This window comes from Drosophila eugracilis, unplaced genomic scaffold (assembly GCF_018153835.1).
Source record: "Drosophila eugracilis isolate 14026-0451.02 unplaced genomic scaffold, ASM1815383v1 contig_2154, whole genome shotgun sequence".
In the NCBI taxonomy this organism is placed as follows: Eukaryota; Metazoa; Arthropoda; class Insecta; order Diptera; family Drosophilidae; genus Drosophila; species Drosophila eugracilis.
The window spans coordinates 1,251,757-1,276,305 of NW_024573038.1; the positions used below are offsets into that span (position 1 = coordinate 1,251,757).

Sequence of the window (24,549 nt, forward strand, 5' to 3'; positions counted from 1 at the left end):
AAAGGAATTTCAATTAAAGCGGCAACAATGTGTATATCAGGAGAAATAAATCAGAGTTTCGGGATTTCTGTTGCGGCAAATAAATGTTTAAAAATTTAATTAAAACCCAGAGCATAAATAACAAATTGGGTTTTAATAAAGAGCACTTTTAGGCGCTCGCCCAGCTCTTCGCATAATGGAAAGGCTGCCTGCCCACAGCCTTTCGGGAACCTTTTGTTCCCCTATCTACCCTACCCTTTTTTCCTTTCCCCTTCCATTCTACATGTTTTCCTGGCTGAAAGTTTGCTTTGCCTAATGAAACTTGAGCGAAACGCTTAAGGAAATGCTTGAAAAATGCTTTTGTTCAAAGTTTACTTTTATTCTGTATTTTCTCCCGGCTTGAAGAGCTCTATAAAGCGCCAGGGGCCGACTGACAGATACGTTCTTCTGATTCCCAGCTAGCCAAGCCAAATGATACTTCTGTGATTGATGGTCAAGTCTCCAGCTTCAGCTTCAGCTCCATCTCCATCTCCATCTCCAGTTTGTTTGCAAATTGGTTAGCAAACAAAGTTGGACAAGAAGCCGCTGATGAAGTTGGCAGGCGAGAAAGCACCCATTCAAGTGCCGTTCGGCGGCCTATTTCAAAGATAATCTACAAGCACAAAACTCAATTTGTGGGCCAACGAAATGACAGAAATGCCAGTCGGTTCTTAAAGGTTAACTAAGGCTGAATTTAAAATCCACACAAAAACAACTCCTTCAGAAGTACTTCAGTTCTCGGTCGGAGCTTTCCATGAAATTCATACATTTTTCCGAGGCAAAAAGGGGAATAAAAATCAAAACAAATACCGCACAAAGTTTGCTTTTAGGACAGGCAACAGGGGGATACCCGAAAAACGAATATGAAAACCCAACAAAAAAAAAAAAAACCAAACCAAACCGTAGCCCAACCCACACTCGCAGCTTATACCACCAGCAGAGCAGTTATGCAATATTTTTGTATAACGAAAATCACTTTTTGAAATAATTGCCAGAGCCAAGCACCGGGGTAATGTGTGGGTAGGTGGAAGCTGCTGAAAATATGCCAAACGGTCGGGAAAGAAGAGCTCTAGAAAGGGAGATATACTCATATACGGGAATGTATGTACATATGTGCAGGTAAATGGATTCCAGCTAACAAGAGAACAATTTTGGCTAGCACATACCCTACTTAGAACAGCACATAGCTTGCATAATGCGCTTTGATGTAAATAAATAAATATGAAAACAAAATAAATAAATAATAATGAGTTAAATGGAAATACAAATTGGAATAATTTCAAAAAATAAGGTCACTCGAAGATAAGAACCAAAAAATAAACAGACAGCTAGTGCCACATAAATTCTACATTCAACTTTTCACATCATTTTATGATGTTTGAAAACGAAATTGCAGACTGATCTATGAAACTTTATAAATTTTCCTATGCTTTCACAACCCGAAATGGTATAGCTTAAGCTGGGAAAATTCAGAACCATTTCAGTTTTAATACATCCTATTTGCATTTTCGGCTGCACTCGAGAGCATTTTTAATTCGTTTATCCGCTTTTTAGAAGGAAGCAGATCCACAGAACTTATGCTGCTTCACTGCCACAAAAACACAAACACACACTCGCACTCTAGTGCACTCGTACACTCGCACACTCGCACACACTCGCACACACTCGCACACTCACAGACACATGGGAAATAAATAGCATTTAGTGCACATTTAGTACAAGCAACGACAACGTGAAAAGCCATTCCGAAAAAAGAGAGAAAGAAAGCGAACCAACCAGACTAGACCAGACCAGACCAGGCCAACATACCTGCAGAAAAAGGCAGGGCCCCGCCCTCCCCTTGGCCACAACTAACTGGCTGTTGTTAGCAAGAAAAATGCATCAGTGCATGCAGCAGCGGGCAAAAAGCAACGAGAAACAAAAAGAAGCCAAAGCTACATTAAATGCATGGGATAATAGAAACGGGGGCCGCGGAAACCGGGGGATACCTCGGGCGGGAGCCAGCAGAAAATGGCCAAACATGTTCTATGAATAACCTACGTACCGAGGTACCGAGGAGGCAGGTTTGGCCAGGAAAACTTGGCGTGCCTCTTCGCCATCCAAACCGAAGTCAAAGTTGTGGAACCTGCAGGTTTTTCTTTTCCTCCTCCTTTTCCAGCAGTTTTCATTGCCATCGAGCTGGAAGTTGCAAACATGTTTTCCTGGTTCAAGTTGACTCGCAATCTCAGCCCGGCCAAAACAACCAAGATATCCCGGATTCGGAGTCGCTGCACACATCAGTCGGTCGGTCATTCATTCATTCCCACCAACTCTGGCCAAGTCTCTTTGGTTTTTGGCCACAGAAAATCCTTCAAGGGTATTATGATGGGTTCAGTTCAGTTCGCTTAGGTTTGGAGCTGGAAGCTAGTAGCAAGTAGCTTACATGCCCCAGATAAACTTGAGAACATGCAACGTGCAGCAATTAGGAGCAGCTACAAGAGCTCGAAGAAGAAGCTCAAGAGTTTCCCGCAGAAATCCCAAAAACTTCGAGTTGAACTTTAAGTTGCGGTTGCCTCCCAACTTGTGTCAAACTTTGTAGCCATCTTTGGGTGGATGCAACTTTGATGGGTGGATACATTTCGGCGAATGCGATATAATGAACTTTCAATCAATATGCAAGCACAGCCCACATCCAGCCCATCGCTGCTGAATTTGCTCAGCTGCTGTTCGCTTGGCTGAAGTTGGTCGTCGCGGGTGAGGGCTAATCTCTTTTTATCAATTTGAACAGCTTTTTGGCCACTTCATCTGGAACTAAGTGATGGTCAAGTCTTGGCAGGCTCTCCAAAGTGTGTTCATTTAAGAATGTTACCGAAGGAGAAGGAAGTCTCTCTAACCCTAGTATGGCACAACAATCTTTGAGATTATAAAACCTAGGTACCAAACAGAAACCCTTCTTTGAGTATCAAACACATTCCTGTAAAGTTCCAAGAGAGCATAATTTGAAGCATCTGAGGTTTATACCTCTTTTATAAGATATATTCCCCATTTCTTTAGATATTCAAATGTGCCAAAATTTGTTCAGCTTGGAAGAGTATAGGGAATTAAAAGATTTCTGGGAAATTAGTTTTCCGAGTGCAGCGCACTAATACATGCACACCGAATCGACGCGCGAAACTTTAAAGAGGAATTTAATTATAGCCAAAGCTCCTTGTCTCCGTCTCTCTCTGGCTCGCTTTCCACCTCTCTTTCTCGCTCGCTCGCTTGCTTATCTACTTCTTCGCTTCGAGGGAGGATGAAATAAAAATTAAAATCAGCAACAGCGAGTACCAGGTCCCATCCCCACCTCTTCCCCCCAAAACAGATCCCCCGAGGTCCAAAAGCCCGCCTACGGTGGTTCTCCACTCGCTCTCCCCATCTCTTTCTCCGCCTGTATACCCATCTCTTTCTGCACTGCTTCTGCGGCTGCTGCTGTCGGGTTTAATGAACGGAAATCTCTTGCAAATATTCAATTGCTATACAACTCTGAAGCGCAGACAGTCGCAATATATACACCGATATGTACATATCGTGCCGAGTGGAGTGTGCCCATGCCCCCGGTACACATACATACGTATGTTTATGTATATGTGTGTCTACACCCGGCATACAGATGCACCCAGTGGAAGTCAACAGACAAAAGAGGCGCATGTCGACGTTGCCCACGAGCAATGTGCAATGTGCACTCTGCGATATGCGTTCTCTGCCAAGGCGATGATGAAGTTTTGATATTGATAATGACGTTGCCCTACGGCTGATAGCATGCGAGGAAACGAGATGGCCATATGTAGCTCTGTCTCTCCGAAAGATTCGCAATTATTTCTAGCAATCAACGGATCATCTGCAATCTCGGTTGCGAAGAAAATCTTAGAACTCTATCTTGTTCTTATTTTTTCATAGATTCTTTCGGTGATTTTTTATTTTTAAAGATTGCAAAACCTTGGAATAACTTTTACAAATTCCTCCTTAAGTAACGATCCTGCCTGAGGACATTATATAAATATTAGTACTTATAAAAATCATAATAAACCCAACAATATTTAAAATCTTGATCTTTAGTCCTCAGTTTCTAGTACTTGTTAAGTGTCAGTTGAACAGACAGGAATGTAACCCGTTTACAGACCTCGATTTTTATGGTGTTCAGTTAAAGCTTTTACCCAAATTGCTCCGTTTTCTCATTAGGCATTCGAAAAAGGGGCTCGACTTGGAAGTAACTCAGTTTATAACCGGTTTCGCATCGTTTTTCTAACGTAACTGCGAGCCACTCGACTAATCCACCCCGAGATATGCCATCTTAGAGGCGGATAAGCCCGTAGTCCTAATGCCAAGTCGCACTTATAGGCTCGGATGCTCGAATCGCCGCTCTGCTCTGCTCTCCGCTCAGCACAGCGCCGCTCACATTTGCAATATTAATAATCTGCTTGCCATTGAAAGCCATACAAGGCGCGACTTCGTCGTACGTGTCAACATTCGACGTCGACTGCGGCAGCGACTGCATGCGCGACGGCGCATATAAATTTTGTGTTTTTTTTTTTTTTTACTTTTTTGGAGTGGTCTAGGAACTTTTGCGCCGTTGCGAGTGGCATGCAACCCAACAGCCACAGCAACTACAAAACTCATTTGGCAGCCAGGCAGAGGCAATGGCAGTGGCAGAGAGCCGAAAGGGGATCTAGGGTGCAGGGGGAGCTGCAGAGGAGACCCAGAGCTGGCACAGTGGAGGCCATAACCATAAACAATCAGGTGTGGGAAGCTTTTGTGGTCGAAACGCGGACTGCGACGTAATTCCCAATTGAAGCTAAATTATTTATTTCAACGAAATTGTGTCAAGTCATGTGTTGGGAAAGAAAGTAGGGAACCGAAGCTGATCTGGAATCGTTACCACAATTTAATAACAAAATCTCTGCAAGCACCAAAAACTTAGGAGAAATTAGCTATAGACCAAATTTTATTCTTTTAATAGTTCGTAACTGGAACCATTCAAGGGATTAAGTTCAGGTTTTGTTTTTGAAACTATTTAATTAGCTATTTAGCCTTCCTTATTATTTCGGAAGAAATATATTATTGTTTACCATTTAAAAAACTACTTTTTAATACAAAAAAAAACAAGTTTTTTATGTTCCCAATAATATTAATTCCCTTTTTGATGCTTTTCTCTTAATCACGCAAAAGAATGTCTTAAGTTTTTAATTATTTTTTATAATTTGAAAAATCTAAAAGTAAGCCCAAACTAAACAGCACAGTTTTATTCACTTTTTGCTGATGCCTGGCCCACTGTAACCGCAAAAATGCCTAGGCTTCTTCAGTCTAGTGCTAGGAATGCCGGACGGACTGCCTTCCCATTGGCCTTTGTCTGGATCCCTCCCCTTGGCCCTGCTCCTACATGGTATAGCCGCCTTTGTGGATCCTAGTTCTCCCCGCCCGGCGTCGCTCTCCGCCTTTCCTGCTTCTCCTGGCGGCTTTGGCGTCGAGTGCACAACAAATATTGTCGCCGGCTAGGTCGGGAAATCAACGCACTAAGCCCTCTGCTCCGTCCGTCCCCGCCCCGCCACGCCTCTCCTGCTTTTGCAAATGCCGGCGGGGACAGTGAGCGACAACAACACAAAGTAAATAGTAAACAAAAATAGTTGGCAGGCCAAAGTAAAAATGCAAAAGGCAAAAAAAGGCAGCAGCAAAAACAAAGGCAAAGCAAAACGCACGGGCAAGTGAATAAAAATAGAATTTAAAATAAAATGCGAAACAGCTTGTTTCGCTTGGCCCTCCTCCTCCTCCTTCCTGCCGCATTTTGATTACGTTCGAGGTAAGTTAAAGCGGCAAATTAAATACGGCACCAAGACAAAGCACGAGTAACCGAAGCCCTTACACTCGCGGCTCTAAAAATACGAAATGCACACTCACACAGACTTTACCTTTGGCGACTGATTAAGTGACTGAAAGAGCCGGCAAGTCCAACCACTGCGACTACGGCCATAAATTGATAAGCAATCGACTAGAGAGACTAATCAGCCATCAGAAAGTGGAATACAACCGCGATAAGTGTGTAGTAATAGGTTCCCTAAATCGATGCGATTAGCACACTTATCAGCCAGGAAATGTAGACCTTATTAAGAGTTTTTTTCTTATTATAATTAGCCAGTAATAAGCAAGATAATAAGCAGGGGGATGGGTTCAAGCCCACCTGTCGTTTATACTCCCCACTTAGCTACTTTTTACCAAAATTCAAAGAGAATTTCAAGTTAAAACAAAAACAGTTCTGTGAATATTTCTGTCAGTGTAAATAAACTTTGGAAATGGAATTTTATAATCGGTCATATTTCAACGATAACAGAAAATATCACGATTTTATGGGAAATGCCTGAAAACTATGTATGAAGATAGATAACTCACTAGAGCGACTATTAACAGTGGAATTTTGGCATGTAAAAAAAAGAGAAAATTCTGTCAATTAGATTTGTGTTATTGAAAGTAATTATCGGCAATTAATCAAACTAATCGATATTCACATTTTTAACCATTTTAGAAGAGTTATCCAAAAAAAGGTCAGCCCTGCGACCTTGAAGGCAGCGATTGCCAGCCCACAACCCCCAATCAACACCCCTTTTTGACTTAATCGTAACAAAATGCAAAATTATGCGAATTAAAAATAAAAAGCAGAACCCAACAACGAGGCAGTTTAACAAATTGTGTGTGCGTTAAAAATAAAATCAAAATCAAAATCAAACTGCAGCAAAGCCAAAAGCAACACAAACAACCAGGCAAACGGCAAAAAGAAGCAGACTCAGCAAAAAGCGGGCAATGAACGCTTGATATACGCAAAAACAAAAAATAAATAAAAACACAAGCAGGCAACCGCCGAAGAAAAGCAAGAAGAGGAAGAGAGCAAGTAACCAACGGAACGAGAAGCACACACACATCCAGAAACGATTTTGCTGCAAATGCACTGCTAAAAAAGGTTCCTCCTTGTTTTTGCATATCTTAAAATCATCGAACAACTTCCAATCTTTTCATGTAGATGTTACTATTTCATAGAATTCTATACATTAAAAATTCAATCTTGCGACATCAAATTTAAAATAATTAGAAGAAATTGTTCTCAGTGCACTGAGCGAACAGAATAAGGAGAGAACTTAAACATTTGATTGAGTTTGCGATAGAAGAACAAGAAAAACGGATAAGGAAGAGGAGAATGAACTTTTTCCTTGCTCACATCACGCATTTGAAATGCACATAATTTAGCTGGGAATCGAGCTAGAGTCTCCCGAGAGAAGTGCTAATGCTCCACTCGGCGTATGAGTAATGTGCCGCACTGTGGGGGAAAACTGGTTTGCAAAGGTTTAATGCGGAAAATATCACAGTTCAAGCGCTTCGAAGGCGGCCCAAGTCAAGCTGAAGGTCTTTGGGTTGGACTATTTTCGTATTTTCGTATTTTCTTAGCTATCCAATTACCCTGTCAGAGGAACAACAACAGAGCAGCCAGCAGATCCGTAAACAGAGCCCTTAACTAATGCACAATGCATTCGGCTCTCTCACTCTCTCGGTCGCTTTGTAAAAGTCAAACTATCAATTACAATTATGTGCGCAAACGAGACAACAATGCAATGGCAAGTAAATAGATACTCGATACTCACAGATACATCCACTTACTCGCTCAGATAGATACTGCCAACAGCAATAACAAAACAGCAGCAAACAATTAGCCAGAAGTCAGCAGAGCACAAAGCCTTAAACCCGAACTAAATCGCAAAGAGCGAGTGGGAAGGAGCGATGCGAAAGAGATAGACTGACAGTGCCCAGACTCATGTGCCAATTTTGAAAAACGAGATACTTAGATGGAACGGAAAGTCGAGGGCTTTGGGGTTCAATATGTCTTGACCCGATCCCCAGAATCCCCAGCCAAGCTGAGAGCTGGGAACTCAGCCCTAAGATGATTAAGCCGGTCAGTCTAGTCTCTTTTCATCTGCTGAATCTGCTAAGCAAATCATTTCAAATGATATTTTTATAAGCAATTACGCAATAAATAATTCATTATAATATCTAGCTAAGTAGGAACCACGTCAGCTGCCCAAGCTACTTACTTCCGTGGTAAGCTTTGCATCATTTGGTCAATGCAGAAATTCAATAAAACAGTTAAGTCCAAGTTCAAGATTGCAATGTAATCTCCATTCATATATGTACATGAAGAGCTACATTCGCCCATTTCCTTTGTTGCATCAAAGAAAACATCATTTTCCATCGTTTGCGATGTAAAGAACATTGCCCTTTGTTTGATAAATACTGTGTAACCTTCGGTGCATCGGTGCATCGGTGCTTCGGTGTATCGGCGAAAGCAATAGCTTTTCTTGTTTTTGTTCAATATTATTAACAAGCTCAACAAGACCTGTAAGACCCAAGGGGAGGGTGCAGGGGGAGGAGCTTGGAATAGGTAACAACAATTACGCTTCAGTGCATCTTTAAGATATTGTATCTACAGAATGCATGTGCCGCCTGTGGGCTGTATCTATATATCTGACGAGCTTTTGTCTGTGTACTCTCTCTCTTTCTCTCTCTCGCTTTGTGTACGTATTTAGATAGCTTTTGCTTGTAGGAGAAACTCGAACACGGTGCCGTGGATGCAGTTGTATCTGCTGTTGTAGCTATATAGCTAGATGTAGCTGTATCTGAAGCCGGACGAAACGCAGATGCATCCACAGCCCAGCAGAGACTATGCAAACGACAGGCAGCAGCATGTTGCAACTTCACCTCCTCCCGTTTTGCACTGATAAGATAAGCGGAGAGAAGAGCGGCCGACACTCGCCCCTTCCGCCGTCTAAAAAACATTGACAACTTTTCTATTAAGGCGAATGCGAAAAGCTAAGGCAACGGCAAAGGCAAAGTGTATCTCTGAGTTCGTTTTGTATCTATCTACACAAAGAAATCTTGCACAGATATGGGTGGGGAACGGGGACTGCTGGGGAGGCTGTGTAAAATGCAATGAGGCGGCACAACGCTGCTACAAAAGTCCGCAATTGATTGCAGCAAAAGTTAAGTAGATTATGATGGAAAACTTTCTGGCACAGACCAGGCCAGGCCAGGCCCGGAACAGAGGCAGAGACAGGGGCAGAGGCGAACTTCTCTCGGCCATGATACGAGTTTTTGCCACTGGATGGATAACCACCACCATCAAGCTGAGCGGGCTGGAAAAACTTTTCATAAACCCGAAAAAACAGGCAGAAGAGTTGCTGGGAAAACTAGTTTTTCTCCTTGCCGGAGAAAAATGAGTTTTCAACAATTTCTCTGATACTTATTTGTCAGCCATCAAACTTCTACGCCGCTCTTAAAGGCCGCTACCGATCCGACCGCAATTGAGGGGGGATCTGAAATCCGCAGTGCAAAATAAGCGACTTCCTCTCTGGGCCGGAAATTGTTAACCGTTCTTGGGCGCGCCTCGGGTCCATAAACCTGATTGTTCAAATATTGATTGTGCTAGTTATTATCCCAAATTTACTGTGGCAAAAGCAGTAATTGATTAAGAAAAACGTATGGCCTAGTCTTATTCTTACTTATGAATCATAGATATCGATTTTTGCCCCATTAAAGTAATCCCCAAACCGCTCTTACCCCTCCAAATCCCCACCCCTTGTGTTCCCATGATTAATCCCAATTTGTTGATGGCTAAATCGCTTGCTAGCCAACTAGACTGATGAATGCCGTAATTACTAAAACATCTGCTACTGGAACAAGTTCGTTCCGAGAAATCTATTCGCAGCTAGACATTTAATGGGCGGGGGAAAATCTTACACGAAATGGGAGATGCCTTCAAAAATCGTTGGCACAAAATTCAATGCATGGACACGTACCTGAAACGAGAGAAAAACGGAGAATATATATGAATATATGTTGTTGGGCGAGTGGAAAACAAAATAGTTTTAAATCATTCAAGTATATAGTATAAATCAGAATCTCCACCGGAAACATTTGCATATGGAATTTAGAGAGGCGCAAACTTCCAATTCACTAGCAACTCGGGCAAAGTAAATAATTTTGAAACGGAAAACTAAATGAACTAGGGAGAGTATCTCGAAGGTAAACAAACTTGGCCGCTAAAAGATGAATTTATTGGATTTTTCCTCCTGCGGCTGTCTTACTTTGGCAACCAGCTGTTGGAAAACACATTTGGAATGTTTAGGTTGGCCCAGGAAACGGAAAATTACTCCTCGGCCACTACAGACAGCGCGGATCATAGGGGAAATGGCCTTATATTTCAAAGATTCCACTTGTTTCACATCCAAAATAGAAATTTATCATGCATATTAAAACACGATTTAATCTTTTGTATTATGTTTCGGCATATTAATACGAGGAAGCTGTTAGATTGATTTAGGATAAGTCAGGCAGGTTTCGTGAACCGGTACCCTTGACTGCGACTTAGAGACGGGGTGTGTGCCTTTCCTAAACGCCAATTCGCACGCATATTATGCGAATTATGACTGATATGGCATAATCCATTGTTGTCTCGTAGTCAGGTGCTTAGCTTAACTAAACCAAAGCTAGCCTCTTCTGGTTTTTAATCACTGTGACGTCACTTGGGGGCCACGAAACGGAACTGGTACTGCTAACCCCTAAACACACAGATGTTAAAAGCTAAAGTAAACCAGCTCAGCAGGTAGCTAGTCTGTCAGGCAGTCAGTCTGCCAGTCAGGCAGTCGGTCGGTTAGCCATTCAGTCAATGTGTCCATCATTTGGTCAAGTGGGGCAGCAACAACTAATCAAAGACAGCTCCAAAAATTAAAACCGGACACAACTTTGTCTGGGCCTTCTTAATTGCCTGGGCAAACTTTTATTTGGTAGCTCGCATGTCAAGCAAAAATAGTGGATTTATGGAGAAGAAAAGCTTGGCCCCCAACACATATGGGTCATCTTGGATGGAGAGAGAGAGAGTGCCAGAAAGAAATAAACAAAATATAGACAGAAATTTTGTGCACATAATGCGGGGTATATAAAATAATAATTAAAAAATCGCATGTCTGACAGAATTTTTGACAAATTGTTGCCCCCGCGCACACAATTCAAGAGTTAATGAACTTGCCTGAGGAAGAGAACGAAAATCCCAAGAGCTAATGATAATGCCATAACGCACAGAGTGAACATTTTCAGATACAGATACTCGTACAGCCACAGCTACAGATTCAGATTCCGATTCAGATACAGATACAGGGGAGTGTTATGGTATGAAAAAATAGCGCGTGCTGCCCCGCGCATAAAAAGATTTATCATCTAAAACTGTCCGACTCTGACTATGAATGAAAATGCCGACACATAAATAAAGACAAAACACACAAATACACACACACCCTTGCATGTATATAGTTTACTTGATCAAAAGCGTAAAAGCAACAGCGAAAAAAGCATTTAAAACCAAATAAACAAAAACAGAAGGCGTTTTTAGAGAGCCATCATAATTGTTTATCAAACACAAAGCTGGAGAGCATTGCCACGCCGAGTGTGAGCGTAATTTAGAGCTTCTCTCGCCATGCGTCACGATTAAAATAATTAATTGCCGGACAAAATGTTTACACGAAATCAGCGAAATCACCATTTGGCCAAAATGCTAAATGGTAAGGTAGGACAGCGTTCAGAAAGTTCATTTGAGAGCACATGGAAAAGCGTTTCAATTCTAGATTCGTGCAAATATTTAACGAAATTAGAAAATTGCCTATCAGTTTGTGATTGTTAATATTGTACCAGTTAAAATATTATTAATTTATAAATATCTCAAAACCTCTTTCCCTTCAAAGTACTTTTAAGCTGTAAGAGTTAAGCCCAAAGCTTTCAAAGCACTTCAAATTAGGCTTTTAGCCAACACACCTTCAATTTCCAGTTCATGGTAATTTTTCAATTTACTAATCAGAGTCTGCTTATGGAGAAAGACCCCTTATCTCTCTGGCCATGTTAATAACTCGCTATGAACTAAAGACTGTGCAAAACTAAATTCCATTCCTCGTCAATCATCCGCAATCTCTGATACACTTCCATTACTACGAACAACAAGTATTAATCATCAAATTGGCTTAATAATCCCATACGCCCCGCAATTGAAATGCTCCCCGCAACCTTCCTCGAGCCCCTTCTGTATCTTTCTCCTCGTTGAGAGCGTTTATAGGCCAGCCCACACAGTGCAGGCAGTTTAACTCAATAAAAATGTTTTTACTTTTCGCGCTTTTGTATATTTTTTGATCAGCTTTTGTATAGAAATCTGCGAACAAGATATTCTCGGCCTCTCGCCTGATTTGCATAAACAGGTCGAAGTCTCTGTCGATGTCGACCCGTTTAGAATTGTTTAAATTGCCGAGATGCCAGAAGATTTGTTGCCACATCGGAGTATCTCTGAGATACATATATTAGGTGCGAACGGAATTGATATGTTGACATTTGGCTTTCGGGCTAACAATGCAGTTTACAGTTGCTAATGATTTCGAGTTGGCTGCCAGAGAAAAAACTATCTAAGCAATGTGACTCTGACAAATTGGGCAATTTTTTGTCGCCGTTTCTTGGGAAAGGAAAATCTTTGTGCTCTGGCCAAATATGGCCCAGCGACGACGCCAATATATGGCCAAGTGGTTAAAGCCGCTTCGACGACATCGTCTTTGGAAAAATCAATGTTTATTGCCGTCTCAGCTGCCTTGCCTTTTTGCGAATCGCCATTTGGCTCTGTGGTAATTAGCAACAACAACATGTGGAGACAGCTGCTGCGGCGGCGGACTCAAAAAGTTCCTCGAAATGGTCATGTCCCACGATTGAGTAGATGGACGAATGTCTGGCCCACCACATGCCCCACGAGATGGGGCATGGCAACGGCATAGAGGAGCTCAGGATGGTCCCAATCTCCGAATGCATTTTCGATTGGCGAAAACGATTGGCTGGTCGGTCATGGACCGACTAGCAACAAGATGCAATTTAGGCAACATGCCGATACATTTTGCAACTGTCAGCAGCATTGATGAAATATCAAATACTTTCGGCCTTAATGTGCCCACCCAACTGGTTTTCCGCACTGCAGAAACACATTTCGAGATGCAAATCAAACTGGTTGAGCCGATTGCGAATATCTTCAGATTGACCAGATATCATTTTGAATTGATAAATACTTCCTTGACTACCAGTAAAATCATGCATTTCGATGGGGAGAAATGTATCCGGGATACTTGCAATGATAATTGTATCTGCTAGTGTAGAAAGGAGGGGTTTTCTTAAAATTTCTTGGTTCAACAGGAAAAACTAACTTTAATATTATCTGTTATTTGAAATCCAAACTTCAAGAAGCTACAATTCTTTATCGTTTATAATCTGTTTAGTAGATTGACAGAAAGTTCTTTTTCAAATCCGCTTGGCTGTTCCTCTTAGTGAGTAATGACTGTGCGATGTATTTGCCATCTGCAGAAACAGTGAACCAGCGAGAGATGCTTGCATTTCCAGCTCTACCCTTCTCCGCGTGCAATTATGAAGATTGATAGATACATTCCCTCTGAATCCGAATCCAGATCCTTTTCCCGACTCCCCATAAGCCGTGTACATTACCCCCGACCTGCTGCCGTGCCACCAAAGCAACTTCCTGCCACACAAGCTGCCCCAAGTCGCTCGAGTCCTTCACTCCTTTGACAAATCTGACAGCTGGCCCGAAAAAGAAACGAGCGTTTCAGTTCCTCCAACCCCCAGAAGGAGCTCAACAACATAAAGCTTATGCTGGCAACAAAGGGGGTGACTTTGGAGGGGGTTGACTGTGGGATGGGGTGGTTAGAGAGGCGGCAGTCATTATCAAAGCCCTTCAAGGTCTCTCAAGGCAAGCGTCTGTTTTACAGATTTTTATGTTCACGACACGCACACACTCGAGTGGGGTTGGTCTCATATATTTTATGAAAATTAGGAGAACCTGACTGAGTGCAGAAGGCAGAAGGCGAGAAGAAGAAGGCCGGGCTCACAGAAGTCGGAATGTGGCCATAAATAAATGGTCTCGTTTACGACTTTGGACATTAACCTGTTAAATTTCTAATGTGTGTGACGGTCCTTGGTCTCCTTTGGCACCCCCACCTCACCACCCATCCACCCATCCACCCATCCATCCATCTATCCTTCCCTCTGCCCCCTCAGCCGCTCCAAGGATCGTCAACATTTTGCATATTTAAGCAGCCTCAGCAGCAACGACTTGGATAATCTAACATACTAATGTGTGCAAATGCCTAGTCAGCCCCCCTCCATCCTCCCTTTCTGACCAGTTCAGTTCCGAGTTCCGAGTTCTCAGTTCCAGGGAGACCACAAAATCAATAATGATTACATTTGCCTTGCATATTTCACCAGCCAAGAGAGCGGACAAGAGTGGGCGACTTGGTTGGGTGGGTTAAATGACATTTGGTGGCATACGCCAATTGGTTGGCAGGTCAGGTGGTTGCTCCTACACCAATCCTCCATCCTACCACATCCCCTGCAGTGGAGAGTGTGAAAAGACAAAAGCCAAGAGACGGAAAAGCGGTTAAGTGGCGAGGTAGCAGCAGCACCACCAGCCAAAAGCCCTTACAGAAAGAGCCTCTACCTATGCCTATGTCTATGCCCACTTCTGCTCCACAGGGCGAACTCGATACGATGAGCGTTTGGTAAGGGAAAGGAATGAATTTGCACATTCTTCCAGCATCACTAAAAATCGATTACAATTGATTGCCTACAGTCATTAGGCAACTCCCTTGAAAGATTAATTAAACAAATGATTAATGGAAGCGACTTTCAAAGAAGAGCATTCTTTTCTGGTCTTAAACTTACTGTCGTCCGAACTAATATGATTCTTGTAACTAATAACACTAATTTAGTAAGAATATAAAGATTTTTAATCACTCTTCACTTGGGATACAATGACTAATAAGTTCGTCTGATATAAAATGCGATCTTCGATGACTTTAAAATTTCGAATGGCGGAACACGATTCAAGTTAAGGGTTTTTTAAATTAATCAAATCTTAAAGTACTATCTAGGATAAAGTAAATGTAAAACACCCTCACCGAGGGCCCACTGTACCCCAACTGTAGCCACCACCAAACGGGTTGAGTGCTTGGCTCCGGTGGGGCTTCGAAGCAAAAGAAATGCACTGCACCGCCGCCAGAAGCGGCCGAAAGCAGAAGATGCAGCCGAAGAGGAACGAAATAAGTGGCGCGCAGGGTCAACGATAAAAGGCGGTTAAGGGGTGGCAGGAGGGGCAGAGGAAGGCGACGCCACTCGATGCAGTCAACGGCCTACAGAATGCAAACGGCAAACGCAAACGGCAGACTGCAACGACTTGGCGACGATGGCTATGGGTCCCTAGCCCAACCAGTTAGAAAATGCAGGCGGGCAAGAAAGTGCAACAAAGTACAGACCTCAATCTGCAGTTCAGCCAACGCACACACACACAGAGACACTCACCCGTACCCCACCACCACCCACCGTCCCCTGTTCGACCGCCTGGCAGGTTGAAATCCAACGCAGCAGAACGAAGCAACGAACGAACGAGCGAAAGAGTGGGGAAAAGCAAATGGAAAACGGCAAGGAAAATGCACACAACAAAAAAGGCGAAACGCTGATGACGTTGACGACGAAGAGCAAGTCGACGGCGACAAAGCGATTGCACAAAACAGGCCGAGTGCGAAAAATTTTCAGAGGCGGTGGAAACACATGCCTAAAAGGAAAATGCAACAAAAGCGTACAGCAAAGCACTAAAAAGCCAAAGAAAGGCGACGAGAAAGGGGCTGCGACACGGGAAAACTGGCTGCTGAGATTGAGCCAAATAAGAAGTTGGAATATCTACAATATGTATCTAGGATTGTTCGTAAGTATCACTTTATCTACACTTTGTTCTCTTTTACGGATACTAAATTGTTTTATTAACATTTTAAAAACTAAATAACTAAACTAAAACTTTAATAACATATTTTATTCAAAAACTTTGAATTGGTAACCATTAAATATCAAACATATTTAAAAAAAAAATGGGAATATATTTCTTTACATAAAAGTCAGTTGGATACATAAGGTTATCTCTAAAATTCTTAATAATTTCTTTCGGAACTTCTAACACTGTTCTTGACCATGATACCTCTAACCAAAGTCTCCAATCTGAACTAGTCTAAAACTTGCTAATTTAAACATTCATCACCAGTTTGTTAATCAAATTTTATGATAGAAACTTTTACTTTCCAGTTTTTAAGTTCTTTATTTACTTAAATAAAAACGAAATTCTTGCGAAATGCTAGTTAATATTTTTGATATAAGACAAAGTTGAACTTCGGTTAAGTAATGGCTTTGCTGATTTCGAGTAATGCCATGAAATGTGATTTCAGCACTAATTGGTGGCTATGAATAACGGCGTGCAATAATTACAGTGCCCCCTAAGGTTCTGCCTCGCATTTGTAAATATAGTAACTGATATTCCCCAACAATAACAAGTCAAAATGGGGGCGAGAAATGTTTTCGTAGTCCGCTGCACTGAGGGAAAACCTAAAGTCAGATCACATTTAAACTAACTAAATTAAGATAGGGGACATGAATGGCTAATCAATCCACTTTGATCGAATTCAAATTGATTAAAAGAAATAAAAACTTATTTGACTGACCAAAGAACCTGCTCTTAATTTATTTATTTAATCTAGTGGAACAATATAAAATCAATTGGCCAAAATTATCTTTAAAAAGTTAAAGGTTAAGCTTGCCCATAAGTTATTTTATAAACTTAAAGTTGTTTATTTAATATATTAAATAAAATATAAGTAACTAATATGATTTATAAATCGAAAACAATCCATAGTATATTTATCCTATAAGACTTTCCATTCTAAATAATAATAAAAATAAATACAGATTTATTTAAATTATTTGTGTCTCTCAATTTTAAATGTGACAATAATCTTATTTTTAGCGTGTTTCTATAATTCAAAAAATATTTTAATAATATCTTAGATCATTTTTTTAAAAATATAATAGAGTATATTATAATCTGAAACTCTCGAATATTTATATTTCTAGTTTTATTTTACGATATAAATTCTACATGGAAGATAAACCAGTTATAAGTTGAGATGGTATCTAAAATCTAATCTTAACGATTTTAAATCTTCAAAAGCAGATAGAACTGCAAATCCTACCTCTTAAGGCTTAATAAAACCAGATAGTCATATTAGCAAATCTATTTATTTAATTTAGAATTTTATGTTTTTCGAATTCCTAAGTTCTCAGTGTAGGCGAGATTCAAATCCGTTTTCAAGTGCAGCGAAGCGACGACGACGACTGCGCTGGCGTTGGCGACGGCGAAAATTAATCACAATTGAGTTTCCCCAGCTGCAGGCAGCAACAAAAAGAGTAGAGCTGCGAAAAGTTTCCTCGGGATGAATTTGTTGCCTTGGCAGGGTCTGATAAGACTTATATTTCGTTCCTATATATGTACAAAAAGGAGCCCTGGCAACGCCTTTTTCGCAAGTCAAGCGTTTGACGACGCGTAAGTGATTAAACACTGGGAAATAAGGCCAAAAGGGCTGCCTGCCAAAATTGATTCCTATAAGTCAGCCGAAAGGTTCGCAGATTTTTATTTGTATTGTGTGGCTATTCGCCATCTGAGTTTTCCTTAGGAAAGTTAAATATTTGGCATAAATGCGCTCGAAGAGTTTTGATGGGAGATTTAGGTTTTAAAAATGCTTAAAAGGGTTTAGCTCGATAAAAGATAATTTACGAAGCCACCAGAAAAATATGTACCAAAAAAGGTTATGAAAGGAATAGTGCGCATCGAAAAAAAACTAATAATTTAGAATATAAATAAGAAAATTAATTGCACACAAAATTTCTGTGATCATATGATAAAAATTAGAACTTGCATAAAGTAAAATTCAAAGAATGATAACGAAACGGTATAAAAATATCTGATTGAGCAAAACAACAAGTTATAAACGTGATCTGCCTTTACTTATCAGAAGTTGAATGGAAAAGTTTCATATCGATAGCTTTAAAACTGAGCTCATGTCTACACATATACATTCGGTGAATGATGCTGATCAAAAATACATTTATGCATATATTTAATTTAGAGCTCCGGAAATGTCTTATTCTCCTTTTTGAATTTAAACTATACTTAAATACCCTTTGCAGGGTTAGAAAATATGAAATATGAAATATATGAACTGGGATACCTAGCTTAAGTTAGAAGAACTAATTCCAAAACATAACAAAAATGATGGCTCCTTGTAGGGTTAGCCAGCCACGGGAAACAACAAAGAAACGAGGCAAAGGAAAACGCGCGCTTTACTCGAGTTGCTGCCCACGCCAATTAGAATTTTGAAGTCCAACTGGGCGGCGCTTTGCAACACTGCCCGACGCCACACGTACACCAACAAAAATACGCACACACACACTTACGCATACTAGTGCATCCAGAGCCAGTTTGTCTGGCAATTGAACAATTGAGCGAAAAGAGCGACTTGCGCTGAGAGCCAGAGAGAAACAAAAAAAGGAGAGAAAGACGCGCGTTTTTAATCTTTTTTTTGCCAGGGTATAGAGAGCATTTCGGGACTGGTTTGTGGATTTTTGATATTTTGGCTAGCAAAAGCGCCAAACCCGTTAGGGAAATGGGAGCAGAATGTTCTTACCCTCCGCAAGTCGATTAAAATAAGGGTGGTTCAGAACCAAAACAAAGCTGCTCATCACATTCCCCGTCCGTTATATGGACTTACAGGGTAGCACGGCGAATGCAGGCACAAAGGGAAATGCCAATGACAACAAAGAGCGGAGAACGCAAGGCAAATAGGAAAAATAACGACGGAGAACAAAAATCAATTTGAGTGGATGCTGGACTTATTTTGTTCGTTCCTCTTCTTCCTTATTTCTTCTTTTTTTTTGCACAAAGTTTAAAAAGCTGTATGCAATACACACAAACACACACACACAGGCACAGGCGGCACACAGACAGCAACACGCGACGGCTTTTTTTGCCGGTTGGAATAATGTAAACTACTGAGAAAATACGGCGAGAGAACGCTTTAATTATGCTTAATTTGTTGTTAATCAAACACAAATCACCGTTAAGCAAATAAGAGACCGTAAAGCTTAAGTCATTAAATTTTCAGTGGAAAAGGAGCTCACGTTTTTCTTTTTTTTCGCTGCTGCAGATCGGTATAAGTATTGGTATCGGGTTTATTTGCCGGATTGTTATTTCACGTTCATTAATTGTGTTTCTTTGTTCCCCTCTCACTCCTTTCGACTTGCGCACACTTTAAATTTGCATTTGCAATGCGAACAATTGCCGTTTTTCGGTCGTTAATTTTTTCAGTGGCTCTCCTACACACCGCTAACTTGGTAAATCCTCGCTTCCGATTTTTTAGATTTAAGATTTTCTGAGATATATTCTTGGCTCTGCGAGACTTTAGAGACTTGCTTTGCGCGACGTAGAACCGAACACCACCATTAATTTTCGCCGAATGAGTGGCCAAAGCGGAGGTAAGGCAGATACACCGATGAACAACGGAACAGGCGACGGGGGTGGGTGCTTTGCGCTCGGCGAGAGCGCGCGAGCGAGGCGAGTGCGAGAGAGCGAGATATACCAGGGAAATTCTGGTACTTTTGCATTTCGCGGTATTTTCGATCTGCGCATGCGCGGTCACACCGGAGCGTGGGTGCCACTCAACTCAGCGACTATGGTCGTCCCGCTCCCACTCGCAGCTGTATGAGTCGAACACAAGCAAGGCAAAAACGCAGAGAGCGCAATTTGAGTAGATTTTGTTAGACTCACTCGAGAGACTATTTCACTCACTCTGCTGTTACAGCTAACAGAACTTCTGACTTGATTTCCCGATCACTGCAGTTTCCCATTCGATAGTTCCGACCAGAAAGAGTGAGTGAAATGTGGGTTACATCAAAAAGCCCTTTTTCACCTTCGCATTCTGCTTGTAATTAATGAAAGGGATTAAATTTGAGGCCAGCAACAACAAACATGCCCGTGTAATGAATTGCTTTTAAATTAAATTATGCAATTAATTTTATGCCAAAACAGCGACAAAAACAACAAAGGATTACATAAATATTTTCAGTTCATTATAAATGAGCGAGCCACAATAACAACAACCCAATTCCAATTAGACCCGAGTGCGATGGGATTTTGTGGGTTCTGATTGGAGTTTCCCATTTTCGTTTCAATGTCCCAAATGACCTTCAGAGGTGCTAAAAATGCAAACTTTTAAAAACTACAGCAAAGCCTTTTCTTGGAACGGTTAAAATTTTATTCGTTCTTTAGTTTATTGAAAGATTCCGTTGAAAGTCACATAAAATATTGTAATTATTATTATTATAGTATTTTTCCTTAGGTCAACTTTAACTATTTTATTTGCTGTGTTTCTTTAAATTACCATTTATTTGACCAAATATTTTTGTTACAAGAAATTTGGTTGGTTTCGAATTTAGCCAATGTTTAAATACAAATATAGGTTTCCAAAAACATAAGTCTAAGGGAACCAGAAACAGTGTTATGGTCTTATGCAACTCTTTATGCAACCTAACTATATTCTCAAGACTATTTCTTAAAAATACTATGCAATATCTATAAGGTTTACTACCTTTTTATATAATATCTCTTTCTGCATAGTCTTTTCTCCTAAATAATTAAAAAGCAATTGCGGGAAAATTATATTTTTATGGCTGAAAAATGTTTTTCCTATAAATAAAACCATGAGAAATTGTACGATTAGTTACCACCAAAATGTAGAATATTTGCCAGTTTTAATTTAATCGATCTAGTTTTGTATTAAGCATCTTGAAAAGGAGGAGGGCGGGAGTTTTTTAAATTTCATATTTCTTTTAAAACGGACATTCCACTCGACCACTTTAATTGTATTATTTAATTGAAAATCCTTTTTTCTTAATTTAATTTTTCTTATATCGACTATTTAATGATTTTTCTGATATAAATTCTGATATTTTAGGGAAAAACAAGTTTTATAAATACAAAAAAGCGAAGAAAATACATTTGTTTTATATTTATATATATAAGTATATATCAGTACAAAGGGAGTAGTAGATGTTTATACATTTACCTCGGTTATGATATGAACAGAAATGAAGAAAGCTTAGTCTATACAGTTTATATGATCGAAAATATCTGCTTGCTGCATGGCCATATCATGATAAAAAGGAGGACCCATTCTGATATTCAACGAATTTTGTTGTTCGTTTTAATTTCATAACTGTTTATTCGAATGGAGAGTGACTTTTATTCTGCAAATGACTACAGGCATTCTTAATTGGTATGTGTTGGATGCAACACCATGGCCAGCTTGGACAACAAACACGGCGGCAAAGTCAATTAATTGATTCGAAACAAGAGGAAACTGAAAGGAAAACATTTAGAAAAAAGGTGGTAGAAAAAGTGGGCCCTGCTGTTGGTAAAAAAAAATTGGGCATTGGTCAGTGGTGGGCGTGGCAGTGCATTCGAATGGCAGGGCAACTTTCGTTTTGTTTGAAGCCTTTGTCCGTGTGGGTTGTGTAAAAACGATAAGTGCAAAATTTAATTAAATTTCAGTTCAGGAGCAAAAAAGCCCTAGAGAAGAGGGCCGAAGAGCAGAAGACCAGAAGAGTCGGCATTGAAGTCCGTTACAAGCGAAATGCATTAAGCCCACGAGTTTTAATTAAATTATTATTAATCTCATTTGACTGCGTGCATGTGTGGGTTAAGTCCGCCCCAGCTGACTTTACCTGCTGGAAAAAAAAAGTGAAACGACAAATTGAATTTCATAAATAAACAAACCGAATTAAAGGAAAAATCAAGGGGAAAAACTTTGACATGTCCCACAAAATATTCCTATCTGTGCCAAAAAGTTAACTGCCTGTGGTTGGTGGTTAGAGTGGGTGGCGGTTGCACTGGGCGGAGGTTAGCCTGGGTGGTGGTAAAAGCTTCCGAACAACTTGACATACAAAATTAGGTCGTCTGAATTTTGAATGAACTCTAATTGTCATGAAATGCGGCTAAAATTGTCAATATAACCAATTGCCACCGATTCACAGCCCGCCCGCCCACTCCACTCCGCCCCTCTATCGACGGCACAATCCACTCATTATTGATTCGGATTATGCAAATCGTCGCTGGTCCAGTCCATAATCAGTTTGCCCTCTACATTGGCCATATTTTTCGGTTGATAACTTATTGCAGCTCGCGGAAAGCTTTTTCCAGGTGTATCAAAAAAGGACGATTTCCATCTCGTTGAATAAAATATTTGGACTTGGGAAAGTTCACTAATGGAAATATTTTTAAACGGAAAATTTGCAATAAAATTAAACAAATCTCTGGCATTAGTTTCCCTTCTTAATGTAGGCTTGCATTCTTAAAATTTATCGATTTGCTGCATCTTAATCGGAAATCCTACCGATTGCAAGCTTCAAAGTGACTCACTGAGAACTTAGTAACACCTTATTTGTTGCTGCTTTCAGAACTATAATTTGATATTTATAGCTCACACAATAATACTCCTTACACAGAAAAACAAATGTCATGATCAGTTGGACAATAACAGGTAATTGTTAATTAAAAAACCGATTTCTCTTCAAAAAATTCTAGCAGGAGACGTATAGTATATAGTATAGTAGAAAGTTAATTGATTTTTAAATTAAAAAATAGTTATTTTATATCAAAACTGGTATCACTTCTTTATCAGTGTAAGTAACATAAAGCTCTAATCTATTGAGAAAATCCCAACTGGTTATTGCAAACTCCTTAGAATTTCCACTCTAACCATTTTCCATTTAATTACACTTGTTGAGCAGGCCACTAAGATGTATCCCTTCCTTTCCCCAACTGCCCGAGAATCATTCGGCTTTCATAAGCTTTAAGTTCTTAGGAAACATTTAAATGTAAATCTATTTGAGTTGGCCTCTTTCAGTGGCTTAGTGGTTGCTGACTGAAATGGCCAAAGCCGTGCTGCAAGTTCATTTAACTAATAGCCAACAATTTATAACTAGCTCCAGTCGAGCCCCCTTTCCCTTTCCTGCTGCAGCAAAAAGCTTGCGACGACATACAACTAATGGCCTTTGCCCACCTGAACCCGAGTCCCGTCCCTCGATTCCTGGTCCTGGCCAGGAAACTAATCCGCTTAATGTTTTGCCTATCTCTATCTCCTAAAATATGACCAGCACTGTCCAGCAGGTCCTGCAGGATTCGACAGCTTCCTTATGCTTTATATGAGAGTGTGTGTGTGTGTGTCGTGGAACTTACTTCCTCCATTGATAGGGCATGGGCTTAAACTGCCCGTCCTGACAACCAAAATGAAAAAGAGAGCGCCGGGCAAAATTGAAAGAAAAGTGTTATGCAGTGCGTGAAGAAAAGTTTCCCAGAGATAACTTAAATAGCCCCCGAAGACGGCAGCACGATGATAATGTGATAAGCAGTTCGTGATGGGAAATGGGGAAAACGGAGCCGGGGACCGGAGACTACATGTGAGCCTGCTAATTAACTAAATTGAAGGAAAAACTTTTGTCTCTCTGCGACTCAAAAGGCAAAGGAGGAAACTGCGGGATCAGAAAGACTATGGAGCAATGTGTATACCCTAATAGGCAACAGCAATAACTTAAGCTGAAATATTCTCAAACTTTTAGAAGGTATTTTGCATTTTATGTCATAAACATCTTACCTGTTTTATGTAAATTAGTTAAAATATAAGAATTACATATTTATAATTATCTTTTAAATTAGCTTTTTCTAAGCATTTGTCAGTTCTCTAAACTAGAAGTACTTATTAACTTAGTTAACTTGTAGTTTCTACCTTATGATTGTTGAGAAACCACCAACTGTCTTGTGGTTGTTAGTGGTCCTGTATTCTACGATGTTTTATTTGAAAGATAGTTTTCATCTTTATACCTTGTTCTTCTTGTATTTAGTTTATACAGGATCAACTTGATATCCTCCAGCAGATTAAATTAATGTGTACGAGTATTAATGTTAGTTATCCTTTAGCAGTTTAATAATCTCATTCTCTCGGAGTTTAAAATTAGACAACAGTGCTGTGCTACTAAGAGTATGATAATTTGAAACCATAAAAAAAATGCATGGTTAGGGTTTTAAGCCACATCTATTTATCATCATCATCCCTTTTCCCCCAATACCTTTTTCGAATTATATTTTAAAACGAAGAGCTTGCAGAACTTATCTCATCATTTTCTTGATTGACTGCTAAGACAGTAACCCGCTAATCCAGTCGCAAATGTTTCCACATCGTGGCTCGCAGACTGCCAAACCCACTTCCGGTGCCCTGCCCTCGAAAAAGGGCTTAACTCACACATGCACGCCACATTAAAGCTGAGCAGCTGGGAACGCATATTAAGGCTTAAATGTAGACCGGAAAGCGCGACCCCGAAATGTTCGTTGCATACTTTGCTGCGCCCAGGCTCTCTCTCAAAGAGGCGTTTTCAAACATATGTGGATATGAATGGTTGTTTTGGCTTTCAGGGTAAATATATATATATACACGGTTCGCTTGCTTATTTAATTTGCCACAAAAC

General features: G+C 40.4%; 1 protein-coding gene across 20 annotated transcripts in view; it reads right to left on the reverse strand.

Annotated features, from left to right (window-relative positions):
- LOC108108708 (poly(rC)-binding protein 3) overlaps window positions 1–24,549 on the reverse strand; it is a 95,710-nt gene that overhangs the window by 35,908 nt on the left and 35,253 nt on the right. For 18 of the 20 annotated variants that reach the window (XM_017216837.2, XM_017216836.2, XM_017216835.2 and 15 more), the window contains exon 1: window positions 19,153–19,482. The exons of 1 other annotated variant lie outside the window; for it this stretch is intronic. The gene's annotated coding sequence lies outside the window, so the exon portion shown is untranslated. Of the gene's footprint in view, window positions 1–9,807; window positions 9,867–19,152; window positions 19,483–24,549 lie in introns of those variants that run through there. One more of the 20 variants, XM_017216818.2, reaches the window with a different exon arrangement.